The sequence below is a fragment of the Parasteatoda tepidariorum genome, chromosome 9 (genome assembly GCF_982258835.1).
Source record: "Parasteatoda tepidariorum strain Cologne lab strain chromosome 9, Ptep-v5.0, whole genome shotgun sequence".
NCBI classification, from domain to species: Eukaryota; Metazoa; Arthropoda; class Arachnida; order Araneae; family Theridiidae; genus Parasteatoda; species Parasteatoda tepidariorum.
The window spans coordinates 97718383-97737342 of NC_141763.1; the positions used below are offsets into that span (position 1 = coordinate 97718383).

Sequence of the window (18960 nt, forward strand, 5' to 3'; positions counted from 1 at the left end):
CAATAATACATTTTGAAGATTTAATATTAAAATAATGAAAGCATAGTTAAAGTTAAATATTATATTTCTTCACTCTTTCCCGTGCCTCGGTAGCGCAGTAGGCAGCGCGTCAGTCTCATAATCTGCTCTAAATTGAGTTATCTGAAGGTCGTGAGTTCGATCCTCACCCGGGGCAGTAGTTTTTAGTAGCAGTTATTTCGTGCAATAATACATTTTGAAGATTTAATATTAAAATAATGAAAGGATAGTTAAAGTTAAATATTATATTTCTTCACTTTCTCCTGTGCCTCGGTAGCGCAGTATGCAGCGCGTCAGTCTCACAATCTGTTCTAAATTGAGTTATCTGAAGATCGTGAGTTCGATCCTCACCCGGTGCAGTAGTTTTTAGTAGCAGTTATTTCGTGCGATAATACATTTTGAAGATTTAATATTAAAATAATGAAAGGATAGTTAAAGTTAAATATTATATTTCTTCACTCTCTCCCGTGCCTCGGTAGCGCAGTAGGCAGCGCGTCACTCTCATAATCTGCTCTAAATTGAGTTATCTGAAGGTCGTGAGTTCGATCCTCACCCGGGGCAGTAGTTTTTAGTTGCAGTTATTTCGTGCAATAATACATTTTGAAGATTTAATATTAAAATAATGAAAGGATAGTTAAAGTTAAATATTATATTTCTTCACTCTCTCCCGTGCCTCGGTTGCGCAGTAGGCAGCGCGTCAGTCTCATAATCTGCTCTAAATTGAGATATCTGAAGGTCGTGAGTTCGATCCTCACCCGGGGCAGTAGTTTTTAGTAGCAGTTATTTCGTGCGATAATACATTTTGAAGATTTAATATTAAAATAATGAAAGCATAGTTAAAGTTAAATATTATACTTCTTCACTCTCTCCCGTGCCTCGGTAGCGCAGTAGGCAGCGCGTCAGGCTCATAATCTGCTCTAAATTGAGTTATCTGAAGGTCGTGAGTTCGATCCTCACCCGGGGCAGTAGTTTTTAGTAGCAGTTATTTCGTGCGATAATACATTTTGAAGATTTAATATTAAAATAATGAAAGGATAGTTAAAGTTAAATATTATATTTCTTCACTTTCTCCTGTGCCTCGGTAGCGCAGTAGGCAGCGCGTCAGTCTCATAATCTGCTCTAAATTGAGTTCTCTGAAGGTCGTGAGTTCGATCCTCACCCGGGGCAGTAATTTTTTGTAGCAGTTATTTCGTGCGATAATACATTTTGAAGATTTAATATTAAAATAATGAAAGGATAGTTATAGTTAAATATTATATTTCTTCACTTTCTCCTGTGCCTCGGTAGCGCAGTAGGCAGTGCGTCAGTCTCATAATCTGCTCTAAATTGAGTTCTCTGAAGGTCGTGAGTTCGATCCTCACCCGGGGCAGTACTTTTTTGTGGGAGTTATGTCGCACGATAATACATTTTGCCGAGTTAATATTAAAATATTGAAAGGATAGTTAAAGTTAAATATTATATTTCTTCACTCTCTCCCGTGCCTCGGTAGTGCAGTAGGCAGCGCGTCAGTCTCATAATCTGCTCTAAATAGAGTTATCTGAAGATCGTGAGTTCGATCCTCTCCCGGGGCAGTAGTTTTTAGTAGCAGTTATTTCGTGCAATAATACATTTTGCCGAGTTAATATTAAAATATTGAAAGGATAGTTAAAGTTAAATATTATATTTCTTCACTTTCTCCTGTGCCTCGGTAGCGCAGTAGGCAGCGCGTCAGTCTCATAATCTGCTCTAAATTGAGTTATCTGAAGGTCGTGAGTTCGATCCTCACCCGGGGCAGTAGTTTTTAGTAGCAGTTATTTCGTGCAATAATACATTTTGAAGATTTAATATTAAAATAATGAAAGCATAGTTAAAGTTAAATATTATATTTCTTCACTTTCTCCCGTGCCTCGGTAGCGCAGTAGGCAGCGCGTCAGTCTCATAATGTGCTCTAAATTGAGTTATCTGAAGGTCGTGAGTTCGATCCTCACCCGGGGCTGTAGTTTTTAGTAGCAGTTATTTCGTGCAATAATAAATTTTGAAGATTTAATATTTAAATAATGAAAGCATAGTTAAAGTTAAATATTATATTTCTTCACTTTCTCCTGTGCCTCGGTAGCGCAGTAGGCAGCGCGTCAGTCTCATAATCTGCTCTAAATTGAGTTATCTGAAGGTCGTGAGTTCGATCCTCACCCGGGGCAGTAGTTTTTAGTAGCAGTTATTTCGTGCAATAATACATTTTGAAGATTTAATATTAAAATAATGAAAGCATAGTTAAAGTTAAATATTATATTTCTTCACTTTCTCCTGTGCCTCGGTAGCGCAGTAGGCAGCGCGTCAGTCTCATAATCTGCTCTAAATTGAGTTATCTGAAGGTCGTGAGTTCGATCCTCACCCGGGGCAGTAGTTTTTAGTAGCAGTTATTTCGTGCAATAATACATTTTGAAGATTTAATATTAAAATAATGAAAGCATAGTTAAAGTTAAATATTATATTTCTTCACTTTCTCTTGTGCCTCGGTAGCGCAGTAGGCAGCGCGTCAGTCTCATAATCTGCTCTAAATTGAGTTATCTGAAGGTCGTGAGTTCGATCCTCACCCGGGGCAGTAGTTTTTAGTAGCAGTTATTTCGTGCAATAATACATTTTGAAGATTTAATATTAAAACAATGAAAGGATAGTTAAAGTTAAATATTATATTTCTTCACTTTCTCCTGTGCCTCGGTAGCGCAGTAGGCAGCGCGTCAAACTCATAATCTGCTCTAAATTGAGTTATCTGAAGGTCGCGAGTTCGATCCTCACCCGGGGCAGTAGTTTTTAGTAGCAGTTATTTCGTGCAATAATACATTTTGAAGATTTAATATTAAAATAATGAAAGGATAGTTAAAGTTAAATATTATATTTCTTCACTTTCTCCTGTGCCTCGGTAGCGCAGTAGGCAGCGCGTCAGTCTCATAATCTGCTCTAAATTGAGTTATCTGAAGGTCGTGAGTTCGATCCTCACCCGGGGCAGTTGTTTTTAGTAGCAGTTATTTCGTGCAATAATACATTTTGAAGATTTAATATTAAAATAATGAAAGGATAGTTAAAGTTAAATATTATATTTCTTCACTTTCTCCGGTGCCTCGGTAGTGCAGTAGGCAGCGCGTCAGTCTCGTAATCTGCTCTAAATTGAGTTATCTGAAGGTCGTGAGTTCGATCCTCACCCGGGGCAGTAGTTTTTTGTAGCAGTTATTTCGTGCAATAATACATTTTGAAGATTTAATATTAAAATAATGAAAGGATAGTTAAAGTTAAATATTATATTTCTTTACTTTCCCCTTTGCCTCGGTAGCGCAGTAGGCAGCGCGTCAGTCTCATAATCTGCTCTAAATTGAGTTATCTGAAGGTCGTGAGTTCGATCCTCACCCGGGGCAGTAGTTTTTAGTAGCAGTTATTTCGTGCAATAATACATTTTGAAGATTTAATATTAAAATAATGAAAGGATAGTTAAAGTTAAATATTATATTTCTTCTCTTTCTCCTGTGCCTCGGTAGCGCAGTAGGCAGCGCGTCAGTCTCATAATCTGCTCTAAATTGAGTTATCTGAAGGTCGTGAGTTCGATCCTCACCCGGGGCAGTAGTTTTTAGTAGCAGTTATTTCGTGCAATAATACATTTTGAAGATTTAATATTAAAATAATGAAAGGATAGTTAAAGTTAAATATTATATTTCTTCACTTTCTCCTGTGCCTCGGTAGCGCAGAAGGCAGTGCGTCAGTCTCATAATCTGCTCTAAATTGAGTTATCTGAAGGTCGTGAGTTCGATCCTCACCCGGGGCAGTAGTTTTTAGTAGCAGTAATTTCGTGCAATAATACATTTTGAAGATTTAATATTAAAATAATGAAATGATAGTTAAAGTTAAATATTATATTTCTTCACTCTCTCCTGTGCCTCGGTAGCGCAGTAGGCAGTGCGTCAGTCTCATAATCTGCTCTAAATTGAGTTATCTGAAGGTCGTGAGTTCGATCCTCACCCGGGGCAGTAGTTTTTAGTAGCAGTTATTTCGTGCAATAATACATTTTGAAGATTTAATATTAAAATAATGAAATGATAGTTAAAGTTAAATATTATATTTCTTCACTCTCTCCTGTGCCTCGGTAGCGCAGTAGGCAGCGCGTCAGTCTCATAATCTGCTCTAAATTGAGTTATCTGAAGGTCGTGAGTTCGATCCTCACCCGGGGCAGTAGTTTTTAGTAGCAGTTATTTCGTGCAATAATACATTTAGAAGATTTAATATTAAAATAATGAAAGGATAGTTAAAGTTAAATATTATATTTCTTCACTCTCTCCTGTGCCTCGGTAGCGCAGTAGGCAGCGCGTCAGTCTCATAATCTGCTCTAAATTGAGTTATCTGAAGGTCGTGAGTTCGATCCTCACCCGGGGAAGTAGTTTTTAGTAGCAGTTATTTCGTGCAATAATACATTTTGAAGATTTAATATTAAAATAATGAAAGAATAGTTAAAGTTAAATATTATATTTCTTCACTTTCTCCTGTGCCTCGGTAGCGCAGTAGGCAGCGCGTCAGTCTCATAATCTGCTCTAAATTGAGTTATCTGAAGGTCGTGAGTTCGATCCTCAGCCGGGGCAGTAGTTTTTAGTAGCAGTTACTTCGTGCAATAATACATTTTGAAGATTTAATATTAAAATAATGAAAGGATAGTTAAAGTTAAATATTATATTTCTTCACTTTCTCCTGTGCCTCGGTAGCGCAGTAGGCAGTGCGTTAGTCTCATAATCTGCTCTAAATTGAGTTATCTGAAGCTCGTGAGTTCGATCCTCACCCGGGGCAGTAGTTTTTAGTAGCAGTAATTTCGTGCAATAATACATTTTGAAGATTTAATATTAAAATAATGAAATGATAGTTAAAGTTAAATATTATATTTCTTCACTCTCTCCTGTGCCTCGGTAGCGCAGTAGGCAGTGCGTCAGTCTCATAATCTGCTCTAAATTGAGTTATCTGAAGGTCGTGAGTTCGATCCTCACCCGGGGCAGTAGTTTTTAGTAGCAGTTATTTCGTGCAATAATACATTTTGAAGATTTAATATTAAAATAATGAAATGATAGTTAAAGTTAAATATTATATTTCTTCACTCTCTCCTGTGCCTCGGTAGCGCAGTAGGCAGCGCGTCAGTCTCATAATCTGCTCTAAATTGAGTTATCTGAAGGTCGTGAGTTCGATCCTCACCCGGGGCAGTAGTTTTTAGTAGCAGTTACTTCGTGCAATAATACATTTTGAAGATTTAATATTAAAATAATGAAAGGATAGTTAAAGTTAAATATTATATTTCTTCACTTACTCCTGTGCCTCGGTAGCGCAGTAGGCAGTGCGTTAGTCTCATAATCTGCTCTAAATTGAGTTATCTGAAGCTCGTGAGTTCGATCCTCAGCCGGGGCAGTAGTTTTTAGTAGCAGTTACTTCGTGCAATAATACATTTTGAAGATTTAATATTAAAATAATGAAAGGATAGTTAAAGTTAAATATTATATTTCTTCACTTTCTCCTGTGCCTCGGTAGCGCAGTAGGCAGTGCGTCAGTCTCATAATCTGCTCTAAATTGAGTTATCTGAAGGTCGTGAGTTCGATCCTCACCCGGGGCAGTAGTTTTTAGTAGCAGTTACTTCGTGCAATAATACATTTTGAAGATTTAATATTAAAATAATGAAAGCATAGTTAAAGTTAAATATTATATTTCTTCACTTTCTCCTGTGCCTCGGTAGCGCAGTAGGCAGCGCGTCAGTCTCATAATCTGCTCTAAATTGAGTAATCTGAAGGTCGTGAGTTCGATCCTCACCCGGGGCAGTAGTTTTTAGTAGCAGTTATTTCGTGCAATAATACATTTTGAAGATTTAATATTAAAATAATGAAAGGATAGTTAAAGTTAAATATTATATTTCTTCACTTTCTCCTGTGCCTCGGTAGCGCAGTAGGCAGCGCGTCAGTCTCATAATCTGCTCTAAATTGAGTAATCTGAAGGTCGTGAGTTCGATCCTCACCCGGGGCAGTAGTTTTTAGTAGCAGTTATTTCGTGCAATAATACATTTTGAAGATTTAATATTAAAATAATGAAAGCATAGTTAAAGTTAAATATTATATTTCTTCACTTTCTCCTGTGCCTCGGTAGCGCAGTAGGCAGCGCGTCAGTCTCATAATCTGCTCTAAATTGAGTTATCTGAAGATCGTGAGTTCGATCCTCAGCCGGGGCAGTAGTTTTTAGTAGCAGTTACTTCGTGCAATAATACATTTTGAAGATTTAATATTAAAATAATGAAAGGATAGTTAAAGTTAAATATTATATTTCTTCACTTTCTCCTGTGCCTCGGTAGCGCAGTAGGCAGTGCGTCAGTCTCATAATCTGCTCTAAATTGAGTTATCTGAAGGTCGGGAGTTCGATCCTCAGCCGGGGCAGTAGTTTTTAGTAGCAGTTACTTCGTGCAATAATACATTTTGAAGATTTAATATTAAAATAATGAAAGGATAGGTAAAGTTAAATATTATATTTCTTCACTTTCTCCTGTGCCTCGGTAGCACAGTAGGCAGTGCGTCAGTCTCATAATCTGCTCTAAATTGAGTTATCTGAAGGTCGTGAGTTCGATCCTCACCCGGGGCAGTAGTTTTTAGTAGCAGTTATTTCGTGCAATAATACATTTTGAAGATTTAATATTAAAATAATGAAATGATAGTTAAAGTTAAATATTATATTTCTTCACTCTCTCCTGTGCCTCGGTAGCGCAGTAGGCAGCGCGTCAGTCTCATAATCTGCTCTAAATTGAGTTATCTGAAGGTCGTGAGTTCGATCCTCACCCGGGGCAGTAGTTTTTAGTAGCAGTTATTTCGTGCAATAATACATTTAGAAGATTTAATATTAAAATAATGAAAGGATAGTTAAAGTTAAATATTATATTTCTTCACTCTCTCCTGTGCCTCGGTAGCGCAGTAGGCAGCGCGTCAGTCTCATAATCTGCTCTAAATTGAGTTATCTGAAGGTCGTGAGTTCGATCCTCACCCGGGGCAGTAGTTTTTAGTAGCAGTTATTTCGTGCAATAATACATTTTGAAGATTTAATATTAAAATAATGAAAGGATAGTTAAAGTTAAATATTATATTTCTTCACTTTCTCCTGTGCCTCGGTAGCGCAGTAGGCAGCGCGTCAGTCTCATAATCTGCTCTAAATTGAGTTATCTGAAGGTCGTGAGTTCGATCCTCAGCCGGGGCAGTAGTTTTTAGTAGCAGTTACTTCGTGCAATAATACATTTTGAAGATTTAATATTAAAATAATGAAAGGATAGTCAAAGTTAAATATTATATTTCTTCACTTTCTCCTGTGTCTCGGTAGCGCAGTAGGCAGTGCGTTAGTCTCATAATCTGCTCTAAATTGAGTTATCTGAAGCTCGTGAGTTCGATCCTCAGCCGGGGCAGTAGTTTTTAGTAGCAGTTACTTCGTGCAATAATACATTTTGAAGATTTAATATTAAAATAATGAAAGGATAGTTAAAGTTAAATATTATATTTTTTCACTTTCTCCTGTGCCTCGGTAGCGCAGTAGGCAGTGCGTCAGTCTCATAATCTGCTCTAAATTGAGTTATCTGAAGGTCGTGAGTTCGATCCTCACCCGGGGCAGTAGTTTTTAGTAGCAGTTACTTCGTGCAATAATACATTTTGAAGATTTAATATTAAAATAATGAAAGCATAGTTAAAGTTAAATATTATATTTCTTCACTTTCTCCTGTGCCTCGGTAGCGCAGTAGGCAGCGCGTCAGTCTCATAATCTGCTCTAAATTGAGTAATCTGAAGGTCGTGAGTTCGATCCTCACCCGGGGCAGTAGTTTTTAGTAGCAGTTATTTCGTGCAATAATACATTTTGAAGATTTAATATTAAAATAATGAAAGGATAGTTAAAGTTAAATATTATATTTCTTCACTTTCTCCTGTGCCTCGGTAGCGCAGTAGGCAGCGCGTCAGTCTCATAATCTGCTCTAAATTGAGTAATCTGAAGGTCGTGAGTTCGATCCTCACCCGGGGCAGTAGTTTTTAGTAGCAGTTATTTCGTGCAATAATACATTTTGAAGATTTAATATTAAAATAATGAAAGCATAGTTAAAGTTAAATATTATATTTCTTCACTTTCTCCTGTGCCTCGGTAGCGCAGTAGGCAGCGCGTCAGTCTCATAATCTGCTCTAAATTGAGTTATCTGAAGGTCGTGAGTTCGATCCTCACCCGGGGCAGTAGTTTTTAGTAGCAGTTATTTCGTGCAATAATACATTTTGAAGATTTAATATTAAAATAATGAAAGGATAGTTAAAGTTAAATATTATATTTCTTCACTTTCTCCTGTGCCTCGGTAGCGCAGTAGGCAGCGCGTCAGTCTCATAATCTGCTCCAAATTGAGTTATCTGAAGGTCGTGAGTTCGATCCTCACCCGGGGCAGTAGTTTTTAGTAGCAGTTATTTCGTGCAATAATACATTTTGAAGATTTAATATTAAAATAATGAAAGGATAGTTAAAGTTAAATATTATATTTCTTCACTTTCTCCTGTGCCTCGGTAGCGCAGTAGGCAGCGCGTCAGTCTCATAATCTGCTCTAAATTGAATTATCTGAAGGTCGTGAGTTCGATCCTCACCCGGGGCAGTAGTTTTTAGTAGCAGTTATTTCGTGCAATAATACATTTTGAAGATTTAATATTAAAATAATGAAAGGATAGTTAAAGTTAAATATTATATTTCTTCACATTCTCCTGTGCCTCGGTAGCGCAGTAGGCAGCGCGTCAGTCTCATAATCTGCTCTAAATTGAGTTATCTGAAGGTCGTGAGTTCGATCCTCACCCGGGGCAGTAGTTTTTAGTAGCAGTTATTTCGTGCAATAATGCATTTTGAAGATTTAATATTAAAATAATGAAAGGATAGTTAAAGTTAAATATTATATTTCTTCACTTTCTCCTGTGCCTCGGTAGCGCAGTAGGCAGCGCGTCAGTCTCATAATCTGCTCTAAATTGAGTAAGCTGAAGGTCGTGAGTTCGATCCTCAACCGGGGCAGTAGTTTTTAGTAGCAGTTATTTCGTGCAATAATACATTTTGAAGATTTAATATTAAAATAATGAAAGCATAGTTAAAGTTAAATATTATATTTCTTCACTTTCTCCTGTGCCTCGGTAGCGCAGTAGGCAGCGCGTCAGTCTCATAATCTGCTCTAAATTGAGTTATCTGAAGGTCGTGAGTTCGATCCTCACCCGGGGCAGTAGTTTTTAGTAGCAGTTATTTCGTGCAATAATACATTTTGAAGATTTAATATTAAAATAATGAAAGCATAGTTAAAGTTAAATATTATATTTCTTCACTTTCTCCTGTGCCTCGGTAGCGCAGTAGGCAGCGCGTCAGTCTCATAATCTGCTCTAAATTGAGTTATCTGAAGGTCGTGAGTTCGATCCTCACCCGGGGCAGTAGTTTTTAGTAGCAGTTATTTCGTGCAATAATACATTTTGAAGATTTAATATTAAAATAATGAAAGGATAGTTAAAGTTAAATATTATATTTCTTCACTTTCTCCTGTGCCTCGGTAGCGCAGTAGGCAGCGCGTCAGTCTCATAATCTGCTCTAAATTGAGTTATCTGAAGGTCGTGAGTTCGATCCTCACCCGGGGCAGTAGTTTTTAGTAGCAGTTATTTCGTGCAATAATACATTTTGAAGATTTAATATTAAAATAATGAAAGGATAGTTAAAGTTAAATATTATATTTCTTCACTTTCTCCTGTGCCTCGGTAGCGCAGTAGGCAGCGCGCCAGTCTCATAATCTGCTCTAAATTGAATTATCTGAAGGTCGAGAGTTCGATCCTCACCCGGGGCAGTAGTTTTTAGTAGCAGTTATTTCGTGCAATAATACATTTTGAAGATTTAATATTAAAATAATGAAAGGATAGTTAAAGTTAAATATTATATTTCTTCACTTTCTCCTGTGCCTCGGTAGCGCAGTAGGCAGCGCGTCAGTCTCATAATCTGCTCTAAATTGAGTTATCTGAAGGTCGTGAGTTCGATCCTCACCCGGGGCAGTAGTTTTTAGTAGCAGTTATTTCGTGCAATAATACATTTTGAAGATTTAATATTAAAATAATGAAAGCATAGTTAAAGTTAAATATTATATCTCTTCACTTTCTCCTGTGCCTCGGTAGCGCAGTAGGCAGCGCGTCAGTCTCATAATCTGCTCTAAATTGAGTTATCTGAAGGTCGTGAGTTCGATCCTCACCCGGGGCAGTAGTTTTTAGTAGCAGTTATTTCGTGCAATAATACATTTTGAAGATTTAATATTAAAATAATGAAAGGATAGTTGAAGTTAAATATTATATTTCTTCACTTTCTCCTGTGCCTCGGTAGCGCAGTAGGCAGCGCGTCAGTCTCAGAATCTGCTCTAAATTGAGTAAGCTGAAGGTCGTGAGTTCGATCCTCACCCGGGGCAGTAGTTTTTAGTAGCAGTTATTTCGTGCAATAATACATTTTGAAGATTTAATATTAAAATAATGAAAGCATAGTTAAAGTTAAATATTATATTTCTTCACTTTCTCCTGTGCCTCGGTAGCGCAGTAGGCAGCGCGTCAGTCTCATAATCTGCTCTAAATTGAGTTATCTGAAGGTCGTGAGTTCGATCCTCACCCGGGGCAGTAGTTTTTAGTAGCAGTTATTTCGTGCAATAATACATTTTGAAGATTTAATATTAAAATAATGAAAGCATAGTTAAAGTTAAATATTATATTTCTTCACTTTCTCCTGTGCCTCGGTAGCGCAGTAGGCAGCGCGTCAGTCTCATAATCTGCTCTAAATTGAGTTATCTGAAGGTCGTGAGTTCGATCCTCACCCGGGGCAGTAGTTTTTAGTAGCAGTTATTTCGTGCAATAATACATTTTGAAGATTTAATATTAAAATAATGAAAGGATAGTTAAAGTTAAATATTATATTTCTTCACTTTCTCCTGTGCCTCGGTAGCGCAGTAGGCAGCGCGTCAGTCTCATAATCTGCTCTAAATTGAGTTATCTTAAGGTCGTGAGTTCGATCCTCACCCGGGGCAGTAGTTTTTAGTAGCAGTTATTTCGTGCAATAATACATTTTGAAGATTTAATATTAAAATAATGAAAGGATAGTTAAAGTTAAATATTATATTTCTTCACTTTCTCCTGTGCCTCGGTAGCGCAGTAGGCAGCGCGTCAGTCTCATAATCTGCTCTAAATTGAATTATCTGAAGGTCGTGAGTTCGATCCTCACCCGGGGCAGTAGTTTTTAGTAGCAGTTATTTCGTGCAATAATACATTTTGAAGATTTAATATTAAAATAATGAAAGGATAGTTAAAGTTAAATATTATATTTCTTCACTTTCTCCTGTGCCTCGGTAGCGCAGTAGGCAGCGCGTCAGTCTCATAATCTGCTCTAAATTGAGTTATCTGATGGTCGTGAGTTCGATCCTCACCCGGGGCAGTAGTTTTTAGTAGCAGTTATTTCGTGCAATAATGCATTTTGAAGATTTAATATTAAAATAATGAAAGGATAGTTAAAGTTAAATATTATATTTCTTCACTTTCTCCTGTGCCTCGGTAGCGCAGTAGGCAGCGCGTCAGTCTCATAATCTGCTCCAAATTGAGTTATCTGAAGGTCGTGAGTTCGATCCTCACCCGGGGCAGTAGTTTTTAGTAGCAGTTATTTCGTGCAATAATACATTTTGAAGATTTAATATTAAAATAATGAAAGGATAGTTAAAGTTAAATATTATATTTCTTCACTTTCTCCTGTGCCTCGGTAGCGCAGTAGGCAGCGCGTCAGTCTCATAATCTGCTCTAAATTGAATTATCTGAAGGTCGTGAGTTCGATCCTCACCCGGGGCAGTAGTTTTTAGTAGCAGTTATTTCGTGCAATAATACATTTTGAAGATTTAATATTAAAATAATGAAAGGATAGTTAAAGTTAAATATTATATTTCTTCACTTTCTCCTGTGCCTCGGTAGCGCAGTAGGCAGCGCGTCAGTCTCATAATCTGCTCTAAATTGAGTTATTTGAAGGTCGTGAGTTCGATCCTCACCCGGGGCAGTAGTTTTTAGTAGCAGTTATTTCGTGCAATAATGCATTTTGAAGATTTAATATTAAGATAATGAAAGGATAGTTAAAGTTAAATATTATATTTCTTCACTTTCTCCTGTGCCTCGGTAGCGCAGTAGGCAGCGCGTCAGTCTCATAATCTGCTCTAAATTGAGTAAGCTGAAGGTCGTGAGTTCGATCCTCACCCGGGGCAGTAGTTTTTAGTAGCAGTTATTTCGTGCAATAATACATTTTGAAGATTTAATATTAAAATAATGAAAGCATATTTAAAGTTAAATATTATATTTCTTCACTTTCTCCTGTGCCTCGGTAGCGCAGTAGGCAGCGCGTCAGTCTCATAATCTGCTCTAAATTGAGTTATCTGAAGGTCGTGAGTTCGATCCTCACCCGGGGCAGTAGTTTTTAGTAGCAGTTATTTCGTGCAATAATACATTTTGAAGATTTAATATTAAAATAATGAAAGCATAGTTAAAGTTAAATATTATATTTCTTCACTTTCTCCTGTGCCTCGGTAGCGCAGTAGGCAGCGCGTCAGTCTCATAATCTGCTCTAAATTGAGTTATCTGAAGGTCGTGAGTTCGATCCTCACCCGGGGCAGTAGTTTTTAGTAGCAGTTATTTCGTGCAATAATACATTTTGAAGATTTAATATTAAAATAATGAAAGGATAGTTAAAGTTAAATATTATATTTCTTCACTTTCTCCTGTGCCTCGGTAGCGCAGTAGGCAGCGCGTCAGTCTCATAATCTGCTCTAAATTGAGTTATCTGAAGGTCGTGAGTTCGATCCTCACCCGGGGCAGTAGTTTTTAGTAGCAGTTATTTCGTGCAATAATACATTTTGAAGATTTAATATTAAAATAATGAAAGCATAGTTAAAGTTAAATATTATATTTCTTCACTTTCTCCTGTGCCTCGGTAGCGCAGTAGGCAGCGCGTCAGTCTCATAATCTGCTCTAAATTGAATTATCTGAAGGTCGAGAGTTCGATCCTCACCCGGGGCAGTAGTTTTTAGTAGCAGTTATTTCGTGCAATAATACATTTTGAAGATTTAATATTAAAATAATGAAAGGATAGTTAAAGTTAAATATTATATTTCTTCACTTTCTCCTGTGCCTCGGTAGCGCAGTAGGCAGCGCGTCAGTCTCATAATCTGCTCTAAATTGAGTTATCTGAAGGTCGTGAGTTCGATCCTCACCCGGGGCAGTAGTTTTTAGTAGCAGTTATTTCGTGCAATAATACATTTTGAAGATTTAATATTAAAATAATGAAAGCATAGTTAAAGTTAAATATTATATCTCTTCACTTTCTCCTGTGCCTCGGTAGCGCAGTAGGCAGCGCGTCAGTCTCATAATCTGCTCTAAATTGAGTTATCTGAAGGTCGTGAGTTCGATCCTCACCCGGGGCAGTAGTTTTTAGTAGCAGTTATTTCGTGCAATAATACATTTTGAAGATTTAATATTAAAATAATGAAAGGATAGTTAAAGTTAAATATTATATTTCTTCACTTTCTCCTGTGCCTCGGTAGCGCAGTAGGCAGCGCGTCAGTCTCAGAATCTGCTCTAAATTGAGTAAGCTGAAGGTCGTGAGTTCGATCCTCACCCGGGGCAGTAGTTTTTAGTAGCAGTTATTTCGTGCAATAATACATTTTGAAGATTTAATATTAAAATAATGAAAGCATAGTTAAAGTTAAATATTATATTTCTTCACTTTCTCCTGTGCCTCGGTAGCGCAGTAGGCAGCGCGTCAGTCTCATAATCTGCTCTAAATTGAGTTATCTGAAGGTCGTGAGTTCGATCCTCACCCGGGGCAGTAGTTTTTAGTAGCAGTTATTTCGTGCAATAATACATTTTGAAGATTTAATATTAAAATAATGAAAGCATAGTTAAAGTTAAATATTATATTTCTTCACTTTCTCCTGTGCCTCGGTAGCGCAGTAGGCAGCGCGTCAGTCTCATAATCTGCTCTAAATTGAGTTATCTGAAGGTCGTGAGTTCGATCCTCACCCGGGGCAGTAGTTTTTAGTAGCAGTTATTTTGTGCAATAATACATTTTGAAGATTTAATATTAAAATAATGAAAGGATAGTTAAAGTTAAATATTATATTTCTTCACTTTCTCCTGTGCCTCGGTAGCGCAGTAGGCAGCGCGTCAGTCTCATAATCTGCTCTAAATTGAGTTATCTTAAGGTCGTGAGTTCGATCCTCACCCGGGGCAGTAGTTTTTAGTAGCAGTTATTTCGTGCAATAATACATTTTGAAGATTTAATATTAAAATAATGAAAGGATATTTAAAGTTAAATATTATATTTCTTCACTTTCTCCTGTGCCTCGGTAGCGCAGTAGGCAGCGCGTCAGTCTCATAATCTGCTCTAAATTGAATTATCTGAAGGTCGTGAGTTCGATCCTCACCCGGGGCAGTAGTTTTTAGTAGCAGTTATTTCGTGCAATAATACATTTTGAAGATTTAATATTAAAATAATGAAAGGATAGTTAAAGTTAAATATTATATTTCTTCACTTTCTCCTGTGCCTCGGTAGCGCAGTAGGCAGCGCGTCAGTCTCATAATCTGCTCTAAATTGAGTTATCTGATGGTCGTGAGTTCGATCCTCACCCGGGGCAGTAGTTTTTAGTAGCAGTTATTTCGTGCAATAATGCATTTTGAAGATTTAATATTAAAATAATGAAAGGATAGTTAAAGTTAAATATTATATTTCTTCACTTTCTCCTGTGCCTCGGTAGCGCAGTAGGCAGCGCGTCAGTCTCATAATCTGCTCTAAATTGAGTAAGCTGAAGGTCGTGAGTTCGATCCTCACCCGGGGCAGTAGTTTTTAGTAGCAGTTATTTCGTGCAATAATACATTTTGAAGATTTAATATTAAAATAATGAAAGCATAGTTAAAGTTAAATATTATATTTCTTCACTTTCTCCTGTGCCTCGGTAGCGCAGTAGGCAGCGCGTCAGTCTCATAATCTGCTCTAAATTGAGTTATCTGAAGGTCGTGAGTTCGATCCTCACCCGGGGCAGTAGTTTTTAGTAGCAGTTATTTCGTGCAATAATACATTTTGAAGATTTAATATTAAAATAATGAAAGCATAGTTAAAGTTAAATATTATATTTCTTCACTTTCTCCTGTGCCTCGGTAGCACAGTAGGCAGCGCGTCAGTCTCATAATCTGCTCTAAATTGAGTTATCTGAAGGTCGTGAGTTCGATCCTCACCCGGGGCAGTAGTTTTTAGTAGCAGTTATTTCGTGCAATAATACATTTTGAAGATTTAATATTAAAATAATGAAAGGATAGTTAAAGTTAAATATTATATTTCTTCACTTTCTCCTGTGCCTCGGTAGCGCAGTAGGCAGCGCGTCAGTCTCATAATCTGCTCTAAATTGAGTTATCTGAAGGTCGTGAGTTCGATCCTCACCTGGGGCAGTAGTTTTTAGTAGCAGTTATTTCGTGCAATAATACATTTTGAAGATTTAATATTAAAATAATGAAAGGATAGTTAAAGTTAAATATTATATTTCTTCACTTTCTCCTGTGCCTCGGTAGCGCAGTAGGCAGCGCGTCAGTCTCATAATCTGCTCTAAATTGAATTATCTGAAGGTCGAGAGTTCGATCCTCACCCGGGGCAGTAGTTTTTAGTAGCAGTTATTTCGTGCAATAATACATTTTGAAGATTTAATATTAAAATAATGAAAGGATAGTTAAAGTTAAATATTATATTTCTTCACTTTCTCCTGTGCCTCGGTAGCGCAGTAGGCAGCGCGTCAGTCTCATAATCTGCTCTAAATTGAGTTATCTGAAGGTCGTGAGTTCGATCCTCACCCGGGGCAGTAGTTTTTAGTAGCAGTTATTTCGTGCAATAATACATTTTGAAGATTTAATATTAAAATAATGAAAGCATAGTTAAAGTTAAATATTATATCTCTTCACTTTCTCCTGTGCCTCGGTAGCGCAGTAGGCAGCGCGTCAGTCTCATAATCTGCTCTAAATTGAGTTATCTGAAGGTCGTGAGTTCGATCCTCACCCGGGGCAGTAGTTTTTAGTAGCAGTTATTTCGTGCAATAATGCATTTTGAAGATTTAATATTAAAATAATGAAAGGATAGTTAAAGTTAAATATTATATTTCTTCACTTTCTCCTGTGCCTCGGTAGCGCAGTAGGCAGCGCGTCAGTCTCATAATCTGCTCTAAATTGAGTAAGCTGAAGGTCGTGAGTTCGATCCTCACCCGGGGCAGTAGTTTTTAGTAGCAGTTATTTCGTGCAATAATACATTTTGAAGATTTAATATTAAAATAATGAAAGCATATTTAAAGTTAAATATTATATTTCTTCACTTTCTCCTGTGCCTCGGTAGCGCAGTAGGCAGCGCGTCAGTCTCATAATCTGCTCTAAATTGAGTTATCTGAAGGTCGTGAGTTCGATCCTCACCCGGGGCAGTAGTTTTTAGTAGCAGTTATTTCGTGCAATAATACATTTTGAAGATTTAATATTAAAATAATGAAAGCATAGTTAAAGTTAAATATTATATTTCTTCACTTTCTCCTGTGCCTCGGTAGCGCAGTAGGCAGCGCGTCAGTCTCATAATCTGCTCTAAATTGAATTATCTGAAGGTCGAGAGTTCGATCCTCACCCGGGGCAGTAGTTTTTAGTAGCAGTTATTTCGTGCAATAATACATTTTGAAGATTTAATATTAAAATAATGAAAGGATAGTTAAAGTTAAATATTATATTTCTTCACTTTCTCCTGTGCCTCGGTAGCGCAGTAGGCAGCGCGTCAGTCTCATAATCTGCTCTAAATTGAGTTATCTGAAGGTCGTGAGTTCGATCCTCACCCGGGGCAGTAGTTTTTAGTAGCAGTTATTTCGTGCAATAATACATTTTGAAGATTTAATATTAAAATAATGAAAGCATAGTTAAAGTTAAATATTATATCTCTTCACTTTCTCCTGTGCCTCGGTAGCGCAGTAGGCAGCGCGTCAGTCTCATAATCTGCTCTAAATTGAGTTATCTGAAGGTCGTGAGTTCGATCCTCACCCGGGGCAGTAGTTTTTAGTAGCAGTTATTTCGTGCAATAATACATTTTGAAGATTTAATATTAAAATAATGAAAGGATAGTTAAAGTTAAATATTATATTTCTTCACTTTCTCCTGTGCCTCGGTAGCGCAGTAGGCAGCGCGTCAGTCTCAGAATCTGCTCTAAATTGAGTAAGCTGAAGGTCGTGAGTTCGATCCTCACCCGGGGCAGTAGTTTTTAGTAGCAGTTATTTCGTGCAATAATACATTTTGAAGATTTAATATTAAAATAATGAAAGCATAGTTAAAGTTAAATATTATATTTCTTCACTTTCTCCTGTGCCTCGGTAGCGCAGTAGGAAGCGCGTCAGTCTCATAATCTGCTCTAAATTGAGTTATCTGAAGGTCGTGAGTTCGATCCTCACCCGGGGCAGTAGTTTTTAGTAGCAGTTATTTCGTGCAATAATACATTTTGAAGATTTAATATTAAAATAATGAAAGCATAGTTAAAGTTAAATATTATATTTCTTCACTTTCTCCTGTGCCTCGGTAGCGCAGTAGGCAGCGCGTCAGTCTCATAATCTGCTCTAAATTGAGTTATCTGAAGGTCGTGAGTTCGATCCTCACCCGGGGCAGTAGTTTTTAGTAGCAGTTATTTTGTGCAATAATACATTTTGAAGATTTAATATTAAAATAATGAAAGGATAGTTAAAGTTAAATATTATATTTCTTCACTTTCTCCTGTGCCTCGGTAGCGCAGTAGGCAGCGCGTCAGTCTCATAATCTGCTCTAAATTGAGTTATCTTAAGGTCGTGAGTTCGATCCTCACCCGGGGCAGTAGTTTTTAGTAGCAGTTATTTCGTGCAATAATACATTTTGAAGATTTAATATTAAAATAATGAAAGGATAGTTAAAGTTAAATATTATATTTCTTCACTTTCTCCTGTGCCTCGGTAGCGCAGTAGGCAGCGCGTCAGTCTCATAATCTGCTCTAAATTGAATTATCTGAAGGTCGTGAGTTCGATCCTCACCCGGGGCAGTAGTTTTTAGTAGCAGTTATTTCGTGCAATAATACATTTTGAAGATTTAATATTAAAATAATGAAAGGATAGTTAAAGTTAAATATTATATTTCTTCACTTTCTCCTGTGCCTCGGTAGCGCAGTAGGCAGCGCGTCAGTCTCATAATCTGCTCTAAATTGAGTTATCTGATGGTCGTGAGTTCGATCCTCACCCGGGGCAGTAGTTTTTAGTAGCAGTTATTTCGTGCAATAATGCATTTTGAAGATTTAATATTAAAATAATGAAAGGATAGTTAAAGTTAAATATTATATTTCTTCACTTTCTCCTGTGCCTCGGTAGCGCAGTAGGCAGCGCGTCAGTCTCATAATCTGCTCTAAATTGAGTAAGCTGAAGGTCGTGAGTTCGATCCTCACCCGGGGCAGTAGTTTTTAGTAGCAGTTATTTCGTGCAATAATACATTTTGAAGATTTAATATTAAAATAATGAAAGCATAGTTAAAGTTAAATATTATATTTCTTCACTTTCTCCTGTGCCTCGGTAGCGCAGTAGGCAGCGCGTCAGTCTCATAATCTGCTCTAAATTGAGTTATCTGAAGGTCGTGAGTTCGATCCTCACCCGGGGCAGTAGTTTTTAGTAGCAGTTATTTCGTGCAATAATACATTTTGAAGATTTAATATTAAAATAATGAAAGCATAGTTAAAGTTAAATATTATATTTCTTCACTTTCTCCTGTGCCTCGGTAGCACAGTAGGCAGCGCGTCAGTCTCATAATCTGCTCTAAATTGAGTTATCTGAAGGTCGTGAGTTCGATCCTCACCCGGGGC

General features: G+C 37.2%; 61 non-coding genes across 61 annotated transcripts; all 61 read left to right on the plus strand.

The window, feature by feature from the left end:
* Positions 1-83: 83 nt before the first annotated feature.
* Positions 84-175, plus strand: TRNAM-CAU (transfer RNA methionine (anticodon CAU)). The gene is given in 2 exon segments: positions 84-120; positions 140-175. It is a non-coding gene; the product is annotated as a tRNA-Met (tRNA).
* Positions 176-891: 716 nt separating this feature from the next.
* TRNAM-CAU (transfer RNA methionine (anticodon CAU)) lies at positions 892-983 on the plus strand. Its single transcript is given in 2 exon segments — positions 892-928; positions 948-983. It is a non-coding gene; the product is annotated as a tRNA-Met (tRNA).
* Positions 984-1699: 716 nt separating this feature from the next.
* TRNAM-CAU (transfer RNA methionine (anticodon CAU)) lies at positions 1700-1791 on the plus strand. The gene is given in 2 exon segments: positions 1700-1736; positions 1756-1791. It is a non-coding gene; the product is annotated as a tRNA-Met (tRNA).
* A 312-nt stretch (positions 1792-2103) lies between these two features.
* On the plus strand, positions 2104-2195 carry TRNAM-CAU (transfer RNA methionine (anticodon CAU)). The gene is given in 2 exon segments: positions 2104-2140; positions 2160-2195. It is a non-coding gene; the product is annotated as a tRNA-Met (tRNA).
* A 110-nt stretch (positions 2196-2305) lies between these two features.
* On the plus strand, positions 2306-2397 carry TRNAM-CAU (transfer RNA methionine (anticodon CAU)). The gene is given in 2 exon segments: positions 2306-2342; positions 2362-2397. It is a non-coding gene; the product is annotated as a tRNA-Met (tRNA).
* A 110-nt stretch (positions 2398-2507) lies between these two features.
* TRNAM-CAU (transfer RNA methionine (anticodon CAU)) lies at positions 2508-2599 on the plus strand. The gene is given in 2 exon segments: positions 2508-2544; positions 2564-2599. It is a non-coding gene; the product is annotated as a tRNA-Met (tRNA).
* A 312-nt stretch (positions 2600-2911) lies between these two features.
* Positions 2912-3003, plus strand: TRNAM-CAU (transfer RNA methionine (anticodon CAU)). The gene is given in 2 exon segments: positions 2912-2948; positions 2968-3003. It is a non-coding gene; the product is annotated as a tRNA-Met (tRNA).
* Positions 3004-3113: 110 nt separating this feature from the next.
* On the plus strand, positions 3114-3205 carry TRNAT-CGU (transfer RNA threonine (anticodon CGU)). The gene is given in 2 exon segments: positions 3114-3150; positions 3170-3205. It is a non-coding gene; the product is annotated as a tRNA-Thr (tRNA).
* A 110-nt stretch (positions 3206-3315) lies between these two features.
* Positions 3316-3407, plus strand: TRNAM-CAU (transfer RNA methionine (anticodon CAU)). The gene is given in 2 exon segments: positions 3316-3352; positions 3372-3407. It is a non-coding gene; the product is annotated as a tRNA-Met (tRNA).
* Positions 3408-3517: 110 nt separating this feature from the next.
* TRNAM-CAU (transfer RNA methionine (anticodon CAU)) lies at positions 3518-3609 on the plus strand. Its single transcript is given in 2 exon segments — positions 3518-3554; positions 3574-3609. It is a non-coding gene; the product is annotated as a tRNA-Met (tRNA).
* A 514-nt stretch (positions 3610-4123) lies between these two features.
* Positions 4124-4215, plus strand: TRNAM-CAU (transfer RNA methionine (anticodon CAU)). The gene is given in 2 exon segments: positions 4124-4160; positions 4180-4215. It is a non-coding gene; the product is annotated as a tRNA-Met (tRNA).
* Positions 4216-5133: 918 nt separating this feature from the next.
* TRNAM-CAU (transfer RNA methionine (anticodon CAU)) lies at positions 5134-5225 on the plus strand. The gene is given in 2 exon segments: positions 5134-5170; positions 5190-5225. It is a non-coding gene; the product is annotated as a tRNA-Met (tRNA).
* Positions 5226-5739: 514 nt separating this feature from the next.
* On the plus strand, positions 5740-5831 carry TRNAM-CAU (transfer RNA methionine (anticodon CAU)). The gene is given in 2 exon segments: positions 5740-5776; positions 5796-5831. It is a non-coding gene; the product is annotated as a tRNA-Met (tRNA).
* Positions 5832-5941: 110 nt separating this feature from the next.
* On the plus strand, positions 5942-6033 carry TRNAM-CAU (transfer RNA methionine (anticodon CAU)). Its single transcript is given in 2 exon segments — positions 5942-5978; positions 5998-6033. It is a non-coding gene; the product is annotated as a tRNA-Met (tRNA).
* A 716-nt stretch (positions 6034-6749) lies between these two features.
* TRNAM-CAU (transfer RNA methionine (anticodon CAU)) lies at positions 6750-6841 on the plus strand. The gene is given in 2 exon segments: positions 6750-6786; positions 6806-6841. It is a non-coding gene; the product is annotated as a tRNA-Met (tRNA).
* A 110-nt stretch (positions 6842-6951) lies between these two features.
* On the plus strand, positions 6952-7043 carry TRNAM-CAU (transfer RNA methionine (anticodon CAU)). Its single transcript is given in 2 exon segments — positions 6952-6988; positions 7008-7043. It is a non-coding gene; the product is annotated as a tRNA-Met (tRNA).
* A 716-nt stretch (positions 7044-7759) lies between these two features.
* TRNAM-CAU (transfer RNA methionine (anticodon CAU)) lies at positions 7760-7851 on the plus strand. Its single transcript is given in 2 exon segments — positions 7760-7796; positions 7816-7851. It is a non-coding gene; the product is annotated as a tRNA-Met (tRNA).
* A 110-nt stretch (positions 7852-7961) lies between these two features.
* Positions 7962-8053, plus strand: TRNAM-CAU (transfer RNA methionine (anticodon CAU)). The gene is given in 2 exon segments: positions 7962-7998; positions 8018-8053. It is a non-coding gene; the product is annotated as a tRNA-Met (tRNA).
* A 110-nt stretch (positions 8054-8163) lies between these two features.
* Positions 8164-8255, plus strand: TRNAM-CAU (transfer RNA methionine (anticodon CAU)). Its single transcript is given in 2 exon segments — positions 8164-8200; positions 8220-8255. It is a non-coding gene; the product is annotated as a tRNA-Met (tRNA).
* Positions 8256-8365: 110 nt separating this feature from the next.
* On the plus strand, positions 8366-8457 carry TRNAM-CAU (transfer RNA methionine (anticodon CAU)). The gene is given in 2 exon segments: positions 8366-8402; positions 8422-8457. It is a non-coding gene; the product is annotated as a tRNA-Met (tRNA).
* A 110-nt stretch (positions 8458-8567) lies between these two features.
* Positions 8568-8659, plus strand: TRNAM-CAU (transfer RNA methionine (anticodon CAU)). Its single transcript is given in 2 exon segments — positions 8568-8604; positions 8624-8659. It is a non-coding gene; the product is annotated as a tRNA-Met (tRNA).
* A 110-nt stretch (positions 8660-8769) lies between these two features.
* On the plus strand, positions 8770-8861 carry TRNAM-CAU (transfer RNA methionine (anticodon CAU)). Its single transcript is given in 2 exon segments — positions 8770-8806; positions 8826-8861. It is a non-coding gene; the product is annotated as a tRNA-Met (tRNA).
* Positions 8862-9173: 312 nt separating this feature from the next.
* On the plus strand, positions 9174-9265 carry TRNAM-CAU (transfer RNA methionine (anticodon CAU)). Its single transcript is given in 2 exon segments — positions 9174-9210; positions 9230-9265. It is a non-coding gene; the product is annotated as a tRNA-Met (tRNA).
* A 110-nt stretch (positions 9266-9375) lies between these two features.
* Positions 9376-9467, plus strand: TRNAM-CAU (transfer RNA methionine (anticodon CAU)). The gene is given in 2 exon segments: positions 9376-9412; positions 9432-9467. It is a non-coding gene; the product is annotated as a tRNA-Met (tRNA).
* Positions 9468-9577: 110 nt separating this feature from the next.
* Positions 9578-9669, plus strand: TRNAM-CAU (transfer RNA methionine (anticodon CAU)). The gene is given in 2 exon segments: positions 9578-9614; positions 9634-9669. It is a non-coding gene; the product is annotated as a tRNA-Met (tRNA).
* A 312-nt stretch (positions 9670-9981) lies between these two features.
* Positions 9982-10073, plus strand: TRNAM-CAU (transfer RNA methionine (anticodon CAU)). Its single transcript is given in 2 exon segments — positions 9982-10018; positions 10038-10073. It is a non-coding gene; the product is annotated as a tRNA-Met (tRNA).
* Positions 10074-10183: 110 nt separating this feature from the next.
* TRNAM-CAU (transfer RNA methionine (anticodon CAU)) lies at positions 10184-10275 on the plus strand. Its single transcript is given in 2 exon segments — positions 10184-10220; positions 10240-10275. It is a non-coding gene; the product is annotated as a tRNA-Met (tRNA).
* A 110-nt stretch (positions 10276-10385) lies between these two features.
* TRNAL-CAG (transfer RNA leucine (anticodon CAG)) lies at positions 10386-10477 on the plus strand. The gene is given in 2 exon segments: positions 10386-10422; positions 10442-10477. It is a non-coding gene; the product is annotated as a tRNA-Leu (tRNA).
* Positions 10478-10587: 110 nt separating this feature from the next.
* Positions 10588-10679, plus strand: TRNAM-CAU (transfer RNA methionine (anticodon CAU)). The gene is given in 2 exon segments: positions 10588-10624; positions 10644-10679. It is a non-coding gene; the product is annotated as a tRNA-Met (tRNA).
* A 110-nt stretch (positions 10680-10789) lies between these two features.
* TRNAM-CAU (transfer RNA methionine (anticodon CAU)) lies at positions 10790-10881 on the plus strand. The gene is given in 2 exon segments: positions 10790-10826; positions 10846-10881. It is a non-coding gene; the product is annotated as a tRNA-Met (tRNA).
* A 312-nt stretch (positions 10882-11193) lies between these two features.
* Positions 11194-11285, plus strand: TRNAM-CAU (transfer RNA methionine (anticodon CAU)). Its single transcript is given in 2 exon segments — positions 11194-11230; positions 11250-11285. It is a non-coding gene; the product is annotated as a tRNA-Met (tRNA).
* Positions 11286-11395: 110 nt separating this feature from the next.
* TRNAM-CAU (transfer RNA methionine (anticodon CAU)) lies at positions 11396-11487 on the plus strand. Its single transcript is given in 2 exon segments — positions 11396-11432; positions 11452-11487. It is a non-coding gene; the product is annotated as a tRNA-Met (tRNA).
* A 110-nt stretch (positions 11488-11597) lies between these two features.
* Positions 11598-11689, plus strand: TRNAM-CAU (transfer RNA methionine (anticodon CAU)). The gene is given in 2 exon segments: positions 11598-11634; positions 11654-11689. It is a non-coding gene; the product is annotated as a tRNA-Met (tRNA).
* Positions 11690-11799: 110 nt separating this feature from the next.
* Positions 11800-11891, plus strand: TRNAM-CAU (transfer RNA methionine (anticodon CAU)). The gene is given in 2 exon segments: positions 11800-11836; positions 11856-11891. It is a non-coding gene; the product is annotated as a tRNA-Met (tRNA).
* Positions 11892-12203: 312 nt separating this feature from the next.
* Positions 12204-12295, plus strand: TRNAM-CAU (transfer RNA methionine (anticodon CAU)). Its single transcript is given in 2 exon segments — positions 12204-12240; positions 12260-12295. It is a non-coding gene; the product is annotated as a tRNA-Met (tRNA).
* A 110-nt stretch (positions 12296-12405) lies between these two features.
* TRNAM-CAU (transfer RNA methionine (anticodon CAU)) lies at positions 12406-12497 on the plus strand. Its single transcript is given in 2 exon segments — positions 12406-12442; positions 12462-12497. It is a non-coding gene; the product is annotated as a tRNA-Met (tRNA).
* Positions 12498-12607: 110 nt separating this feature from the next.
* Positions 12608-12699, plus strand: TRNAM-CAU (transfer RNA methionine (anticodon CAU)). The gene is given in 2 exon segments: positions 12608-12644; positions 12664-12699. It is a non-coding gene; the product is annotated as a tRNA-Met (tRNA).
* Positions 12700-12809: 110 nt separating this feature from the next.
* On the plus strand, positions 12810-12901 carry TRNAM-CAU (transfer RNA methionine (anticodon CAU)). Its single transcript is given in 2 exon segments — positions 12810-12846; positions 12866-12901. It is a non-coding gene; the product is annotated as a tRNA-Met (tRNA).
* A 312-nt stretch (positions 12902-13213) lies between these two features.
* TRNAM-CAU (transfer RNA methionine (anticodon CAU)) lies at positions 13214-13305 on the plus strand. Its single transcript is given in 2 exon segments — positions 13214-13250; positions 13270-13305. It is a non-coding gene; the product is annotated as a tRNA-Met (tRNA).
* Positions 13306-13415: 110 nt separating this feature from the next.
* TRNAM-CAU (transfer RNA methionine (anticodon CAU)) lies at positions 13416-13507 on the plus strand. Its single transcript is given in 2 exon segments — positions 13416-13452; positions 13472-13507. It is a non-coding gene; the product is annotated as a tRNA-Met (tRNA).
* A 110-nt stretch (positions 13508-13617) lies between these two features.
* TRNAL-CAG (transfer RNA leucine (anticodon CAG)) lies at positions 13618-13709 on the plus strand. The gene is given in 2 exon segments: positions 13618-13654; positions 13674-13709. It is a non-coding gene; the product is annotated as a tRNA-Leu (tRNA).
* Positions 13710-13819: 110 nt separating this feature from the next.
* Positions 13820-13911, plus strand: TRNAM-CAU (transfer RNA methionine (anticodon CAU)). Its single transcript is given in 2 exon segments — positions 13820-13856; positions 13876-13911. It is a non-coding gene; the product is annotated as a tRNA-Met (tRNA).
* Positions 13912-14021: 110 nt separating this feature from the next.
* TRNAM-CAU (transfer RNA methionine (anticodon CAU)) lies at positions 14022-14113 on the plus strand. Its single transcript is given in 2 exon segments — positions 14022-14058; positions 14078-14113. It is a non-coding gene; the product is annotated as a tRNA-Met (tRNA).
* A 312-nt stretch (positions 14114-14425) lies between these two features.
* Positions 14426-14517, plus strand: TRNAM-CAU (transfer RNA methionine (anticodon CAU)). The gene is given in 2 exon segments: positions 14426-14462; positions 14482-14517. It is a non-coding gene; the product is annotated as a tRNA-Met (tRNA).
* A 110-nt stretch (positions 14518-14627) lies between these two features.
* On the plus strand, positions 14628-14719 carry TRNAM-CAU (transfer RNA methionine (anticodon CAU)). The gene is given in 2 exon segments: positions 14628-14664; positions 14684-14719. It is a non-coding gene; the product is annotated as a tRNA-Met (tRNA).
* A 110-nt stretch (positions 14720-14829) lies between these two features.
* Positions 14830-14921, plus strand: TRNAM-CAU (transfer RNA methionine (anticodon CAU)). The gene is given in 2 exon segments: positions 14830-14866; positions 14886-14921. It is a non-coding gene; the product is annotated as a tRNA-Met (tRNA).
* A 110-nt stretch (positions 14922-15031) lies between these two features.
* Positions 15032-15123, plus strand: TRNAM-CAU (transfer RNA methionine (anticodon CAU)). Its single transcript is given in 2 exon segments — positions 15032-15068; positions 15088-15123. It is a non-coding gene; the product is annotated as a tRNA-Met (tRNA).
* Positions 15124-15435: 312 nt separating this feature from the next.
* Positions 15436-15527, plus strand: TRNAM-CAU (transfer RNA methionine (anticodon CAU)). The gene is given in 2 exon segments: positions 15436-15472; positions 15492-15527. It is a non-coding gene; the product is annotated as a tRNA-Met (tRNA).
* Positions 15528-15839: 312 nt separating this feature from the next.
* Positions 15840-15931, plus strand: TRNAM-CAU (transfer RNA methionine (anticodon CAU)). Its single transcript is given in 2 exon segments — positions 15840-15876; positions 15896-15931. It is a non-coding gene; the product is annotated as a tRNA-Met (tRNA).
* A 110-nt stretch (positions 15932-16041) lies between these two features.
* Positions 16042-16133, plus strand: TRNAM-CAU (transfer RNA methionine (anticodon CAU)). Its single transcript is given in 2 exon segments — positions 16042-16078; positions 16098-16133. It is a non-coding gene; the product is annotated as a tRNA-Met (tRNA).
* A 110-nt stretch (positions 16134-16243) lies between these two features.
* Positions 16244-16335, plus strand: TRNAM-CAU (transfer RNA methionine (anticodon CAU)). Its single transcript is given in 2 exon segments — positions 16244-16280; positions 16300-16335. It is a non-coding gene; the product is annotated as a tRNA-Met (tRNA).
* Positions 16336-16445: 110 nt separating this feature from the next.
* On the plus strand, positions 16446-16537 carry TRNAM-CAU (transfer RNA methionine (anticodon CAU)). The gene is given in 2 exon segments: positions 16446-16482; positions 16502-16537. It is a non-coding gene; the product is annotated as a tRNA-Met (tRNA).
* Positions 16538-16849: 312 nt separating this feature from the next.
* On the plus strand, positions 16850-16941 carry TRNAM-CAU (transfer RNA methionine (anticodon CAU)). The gene is given in 2 exon segments: positions 16850-16886; positions 16906-16941. It is a non-coding gene; the product is annotated as a tRNA-Met (tRNA).
* Positions 16942-17051: 110 nt separating this feature from the next.
* TRNAM-CAU (transfer RNA methionine (anticodon CAU)) lies at positions 17052-17143 on the plus strand. The gene is given in 2 exon segments: positions 17052-17088; positions 17108-17143. It is a non-coding gene; the product is annotated as a tRNA-Met (tRNA).
* A 110-nt stretch (positions 17144-17253) lies between these two features.
* On the plus strand, positions 17254-17345 carry TRNAL-CAG (transfer RNA leucine (anticodon CAG)). The gene is given in 2 exon segments: positions 17254-17290; positions 17310-17345. It is a non-coding gene; the product is annotated as a tRNA-Leu (tRNA).
* Positions 17346-17455: 110 nt separating this feature from the next.
* On the plus strand, positions 17456-17547 carry TRNAM-CAU (transfer RNA methionine (anticodon CAU)). Its single transcript is given in 2 exon segments — positions 17456-17492; positions 17512-17547. It is a non-coding gene; the product is annotated as a tRNA-Met (tRNA).
* Positions 17548-17657: 110 nt separating this feature from the next.
* Positions 17658-17749, plus strand: TRNAM-CAU (transfer RNA methionine (anticodon CAU)). The gene is given in 2 exon segments: positions 17658-17694; positions 17714-17749. It is a non-coding gene; the product is annotated as a tRNA-Met (tRNA).
* Positions 17750-18061: 312 nt separating this feature from the next.
* On the plus strand, positions 18062-18153 carry TRNAM-CAU (transfer RNA methionine (anticodon CAU)). The gene is given in 2 exon segments: positions 18062-18098; positions 18118-18153. It is a non-coding gene; the product is annotated as a tRNA-Met (tRNA).
* Positions 18154-18263: 110 nt separating this feature from the next.
* On the plus strand, positions 18264-18355 carry TRNAM-CAU (transfer RNA methionine (anticodon CAU)). Its single transcript is given in 2 exon segments — positions 18264-18300; positions 18320-18355. It is a non-coding gene; the product is annotated as a tRNA-Met (tRNA).
* A 110-nt stretch (positions 18356-18465) lies between these two features.
* Positions 18466-18557, plus strand: TRNAM-CAU (transfer RNA methionine (anticodon CAU)). The gene is given in 2 exon segments: positions 18466-18502; positions 18522-18557. It is a non-coding gene; the product is annotated as a tRNA-Met (tRNA).
* Positions 18558-18667: 110 nt separating this feature from the next.
* Positions 18668-18759, plus strand: TRNAM-CAU (transfer RNA methionine (anticodon CAU)). Its single transcript is given in 2 exon segments — positions 18668-18704; positions 18724-18759. It is a non-coding gene; the product is annotated as a tRNA-Met (tRNA).
* The last annotated feature ends 201 nt before the right edge of the window (positions 18760-18960 follow it).